Raw genomic sequence first — 5410 nt, 5'->3', positions numbered from 1 at the left:
ATCCCAAAGCCACCTTCTATTTTCACACCTGGCTGCTTGAAGGCCCACCCTCACCTGTCCTTCAAGACTCTGCATTTTCTCTCTGTTACAGTATGTCCAATATGTGCCCAGGGGATCTTCAAACTCAGAGACTCAGGAAATCTGGGTCCCTTTACTTGACTACCAACCTATCAGTTTAAACAAAACCCATCTGGCAGCTTCCAGTTCCGTGGAACAGGGGTACTTTGTGACTGGAGAGCTTTATATAAGTTTGTTAACATCCTAACAAGGCCTAAGCCAGGAGGAACTTCTGGTATCCTTAACTTATTGCCAGAGTACAGAACCTTTGTGATTGAAGACTGATACGACTGGGCTTCACCCAGCTTTAGGAGACATGACTCTTCTCTTTGCATGTGACTTCCTCCACGTTCAGAGCCAGCAAGAGCACATCAATCCTTTCTCATATCATTGTTTTGTTATATCATTCTGACACCCCCCCCCCAGCCACCAACTGGAAGGAATCCCTACTTTTCCCATTTTACTCTGAAAGCATCAGAGACCTTCATTAGAGCTGTGTGCTGGTTAGCTGGAGCTTTTTGTTGTTGTTTTGGTTTGGGTTTTATTGTTATTGTTGACTTGACACAATCTAAGGTCGACTGGGAAGAGGAAACATCAATTGAGAAAATTCTTCCATTTTATTGTTCTGTAGATAAGTCGAGGGTGGGGGAGGAATTTTCTTCATTATTGATGTAGGAGGGCCCAGCCCACTGGGGGCAGTGTCACCCCTGACAGGGGTCTGGGGTTGTAAAATCAGGCTGAGGAAGCCATGGGGAGCAAGCCAGTAAGCCACAGTCTTCCATGTTCCTTGCTTCAGCTCCTGCCTCCAGGTTCCTGCCTTGAGTTCCCACCTGATTCCTCTCTGTGATGGACTTTAAGCTGTAAGATAAAATAAACCCTTTCCCCTCTGGCTGTTTTTGGTCATGGTTTTTATTACAGCAATAAAAAATAATTTCAGAGAGTCTGCAAAATGCCTTTTGTCATATAATATAACACAAACATAGGTGTGTCACCCTTCACATTCTTATTCTTGGGAGTTAAAATATGCTTTCTTGAGACTGGGTGGAATCATGTCTGCCATACTTACCTTGGGATTTTGCACATTGACCCTTAACCTCAGTCATAAACCTGATACCTTTAATTATATCCTATTATATCTGTGACTGGCATTTGACCACTGATTCCATGTCCATCCAATGTTGATGAGGTGACATCTGCCTCCATAACCCCTTGTGGTACTCACCTTTTTATTCAGGCCTCTGGATGAGAAGGGATGAGGTAGTCAAGGTAATAATTGACCCACAGGCCATTTCTACTTTATTGTGTTCATCAAATGCTAACCGTAATTCTTCAAACTCAAAACACCACTTTACCTTCCAGGACAAGGGAGATACATACCCTGTTATAGTCCTGTCTGTTGTCTTGGGCTCTGTTGAAAATCCACACCACATTGCCTTGACTCTTCCATTAGGCCTAGCTTATGTTCAAAGTCAGACTAGTTCAATGTCAGTTTCAACAACGACTCAGAAAACAATGAAGCATAATCCCAGTGAGTAGTCTTTGTATTGAGTCAGATGAGGCAAGGACAGAAAACCCACAGAGAATCTGGTGAAGTGTCTTCTCCAACTGGAAGGGACTTGGGCTCCACATGTCTAGGCTCTTGTTGAAACTTTTCAGAGGGAAGCTGGATTACAACTTCTGGAAGTGGAATGTTTGTTTCTGCTATAAAGCCCAGTCAAAAGGCAAAAGTTACAGAGATGACCAATTTGACAGCAAGCAGAGAAATAGTCCATGAACAGGGAAATGTTAACAGGGGAAATGTTCCCAAATTAATTCATTTCTAAAAAGTGAATTGAGTCAGCTGTTCTGATGTACAACTTTAATCCCAGCTCCCAGGGGGCAGAAGCAGATGGATCTGTAAGAATCACACCAGCTTGGTCTACATAGTGAGTTCCAGGTCAGTTAGGGCTACATAGTAAGACCCTCACTCAAAAACTTACAAGAAAAATGTGAGTTGAGCAAATATTCTAAGATCAAATTCACTGGAGGCAGGAGAGATGAAAGAAAATGAAAACATGGCTGCTTTCATAGTTTGAATACATCACATGCATCAGAATCTCCAACAACAGACACCACCAGAGTCAGCAAACTTGCTCTGTAAAGAACAAAACGTGAATGTTTTAGTCTTTGTGGGCCAAAAATGTCTTCAGTGCAGCTTCTCAGCTATTGGAGCACCAGAGCAGCCATGAGGAATATGTGAATGATGGTGACAAAGTGAGCATGAGTTAAGATTTGGTTTTCAGGATATTGACTGCCAATCATCTGTCAATCCCCTACAATAACATAGAGAGCATTAACAAAATTCACTGGGCCCTTCAACCATCATTTCATCTGAGGTTATTTTTATTGGATAAAACAAAGATGTTACTTTGGTGCCCATTTGCTAGTGTCTAGAATAGAGCTGAAACAATGAAGATTCTCGGCCAAAAGGCATCCAATAAAAAGTACTGAAATAAATGCAAAAACGTGGTCCAAGGAGAATGCTTAGCTGGTAGATGGCCAAGGTTCTGATCCCCAGCACTCACACGTAAAGCCCAGACTCAACAGTACATGTCTGTGATCACAGTACTTAGGGGCAGAGATAGAGATCCACCCTAAAGCTTGACAGCAGCTAGTCTTGAGTTCTGAGTTCAATGAAAGACCCTGTCTCAAAAAAAGTAAGGTGAAGAGCAATGAAAGAAAGGCATCTAAAGTCCACTATGACCTCCACACACAGGAGCACACACAGAAAGAGACACACTATGCACTTGCACATAAATGAATAAATAAAATAAATAATACAAAAAGTCAATAAAATGCAGAACTAAGCCGGGCGGTGGTGGCGCACGCCTTTAATCCCAGCACTCGGGAGGCAGAGCCAGGCGGATCTCTGTGAGTTCGAGGCCAGCCTGGGCTACCAAGTGAGTTCCAGGAGAGGCGCAAAGCTACACAGAGAAACCCTGTCTCGAAAAACCCCCCCAAAAAAAATGCAGAACTATTCTACCAGGAGAAAAGAACACTGATCAGTGTATTCGAAATATTTTAAAACCAGAAGTGATGATTTTTTGGAATTAAAGAAGAAAGAGAGAAGAGAGCTAAAAAAGAGAGAAAATAAGAAGGACATAAAACAAGGGGGAAATACCATCAAAAATGAAATGAGGGAGGCGGAAGAAGTGGAGGATCAAACGATGAGTTCCCACCCACAGGCAAATGGCTTTCTCTGCCCCTGACTGCGCACCAGAGCATTGGGTGTCCTGAAAAGGGAAAACCTTTAATGAGGTGCCGAAAAACCCTCTTTGGCATTAATTAACAAGATCACTAGGCTGTCGTAATTGCAGAGAGAAAGCTTAATCATCAAGAGATATCCCCTAACAGGAATGCAGGTCATTACAAAATATTATTTAAAGTCGCATTTACATATAAAAAAGAATCAAATGCATGTGGTCCCACTGGTCCCCTGGTCCCCTCCCTTCCCCCTCTGATTGATGCACATGCATTAGGCACAGAGCTCTGAGTGAGCTGAGGGCTTTGAAATATTCCCAGAGATCTCCCCACAGGAACTTGGTAGAGGCAGAGTGACAAATAAAGGAAGTTCTGGAAGGCACAATCTCCGTGCTGACACTCACATCTTATCCCCACCTGATTAATGGCCACTTATGCTATTAAATATCTGACTGCTTTGCTTAGATGGGGTCTCCAGGAGACCAGCAACCTTGTCTTTTCCAGTCCTCTTTTAAGTTTTCAGCACCCAGCCTATACTTGAATACTCTGTAGATGCTTCAGGGCTCAGCTGAATGATCACCTACTTTGAGAAGCTGTGTCACCCGTCCCAGTCTATCTATCCTCGGAAACACTGCAGCATCTCATGTCACCTCCTTTGGTGGCACACAGAGAAGTGACAATAACAGATGAAACAAGGACCCAGGCTTCCCCCTTGGTTCATTACAGAGTGACTCGAGTCAGTCTTCATCCCAGCAACCCTGTCCTTAGCACAGACCTGTGAATGGATTATTCTTGGGTGGATACCAGTGTTCTAGTGTGGTCCAGGTTGCTGAGGGCAGCTGACACAGATTTAGGGCAAATTCTGGGGCTGTTGTCAATGCATGATGAGCTGTTTTCTAAAAGGACATGTCCAAGGAAGGAGGACAGTGCCCAGGGCACTAACTGCATCTCTCATGTAAAAGGAGTTCCTGCAAGCTTGAGCCCAACATCTGCCTCAGGCCAGAGGAATTCTTCTCATTATAAAGAGACATTACATCAAAATGGAGCTGCATGTATCAGGGTACAGGTTAATTCTGAAGCTATTAATTGATGATAGACAGATACAGATAGATGATGGATGGATGGATGGATAGGTAGACAGATAGATAGATAGATAGATACATAGATAGATAGATAGATAGATAGATAGACAGACAGACAGACAGACAGACAGATAGATAGATGTTTAAACAACAAGGTTGGAAAAAATAAATAAGTGGGTGGCAGGTGTTGGAGGCTAGACTTCTTACTATTGTGGTGGAAAGTGATAGACAGCCAAAAGGGAAAGTTGGAATGCTCCATGAAGTTATGGGTTGTCTCTGAAGGCATTGATATGAACTCATGCATAGATTCATATAGTAGATATAGTCCCAGGTGTAAAAAAATATATATATTAAATAATATATAATATTATATAACTAATAAATAAATATTGTAATGTTTTATGTTGTATATTACATATAATATTATGTATATTTTATAAGAATATTAAATAATATATATAAAATGTAAAATGTCATTGTTACTAGAACAAGGATATGACCACAAAAACTAAGGAAATCACAGTAAGTATAGAGTTTCCTTAACTGTCACAAATGTATCACAGTAGTTGTGATGGTTAATATTGTCAACTTGACAGGATTTAAAATCACTGACGAGACAAACCTGTGAAGGAGTTTCTATGCTGGGTTAATTGAGGTAAGAAGACTCATCCTAATAGTACATATCACATCCCATGGCAGACCGATTTCAGATGGAAAAAGTGAGCTGAACATCACTATTATTTATCTTCTTGGCTGTTGAATGCAGTATGACCAGCTACTTCATGCTCCTGCCATCATGACTGCCCCACATTGATGGATGGCACCTTTGAACTGTGAGTTCAGACAAAAACTTCCTTATTCAAGCTGCTTTTGTCAGAGCAACGAGAAAAGTAACTCACAAAGCAATGTCCAAAGTGAAATAGAGAAAGTTGAGTGGAAGGTATAGAAGACTCTATACTATCATTACTAAATTCCCATAGATTGAAAAGTACAAAGCATTTAGCAGAACAAATAAAGCTATAATAAGGGGG

At 41.6% G+C, this 5410-nt stretch overlaps 1 long non-coding RNA gene across 1 annotated transcript; it reads right to left on the bottom strand.

Moving 5' to 3' along the window:
• Positions 1 to 655: 655 nt before the first annotated feature.
• LOC131910651 (uncharacterized) lies at positions 656 to 2853 on the bottom strand. Its single transcript, XR_009379185.1, has 2 exons — positions 1435 to 2853; positions 656 to 915 (listed from the first exon to the last, which is right to left on the bottom strand). It is a non-coding gene; the product is annotated as an uncharacterized LOC131910651 (long non-coding RNA).
• Between the last annotated feature and the right edge of the window lie 2557 nt (positions 2854 to 5410).

Source organism: Peromyscus eremicus, chromosome 5 (assembly GCF_949786415.1).
Source record: "Peromyscus eremicus chromosome 5, PerEre_H2_v1, whole genome shotgun sequence".
Taxonomy (NCBI): domain Eukaryota; kingdom Metazoa; phylum Chordata; class Mammalia; order Rodentia; family Cricetidae; genus Peromyscus; species Peromyscus eremicus.
Note: the sequence above shows the minus strand (reverse complement) of the source record. Positions and strands in the feature narration are given on the sequence as shown.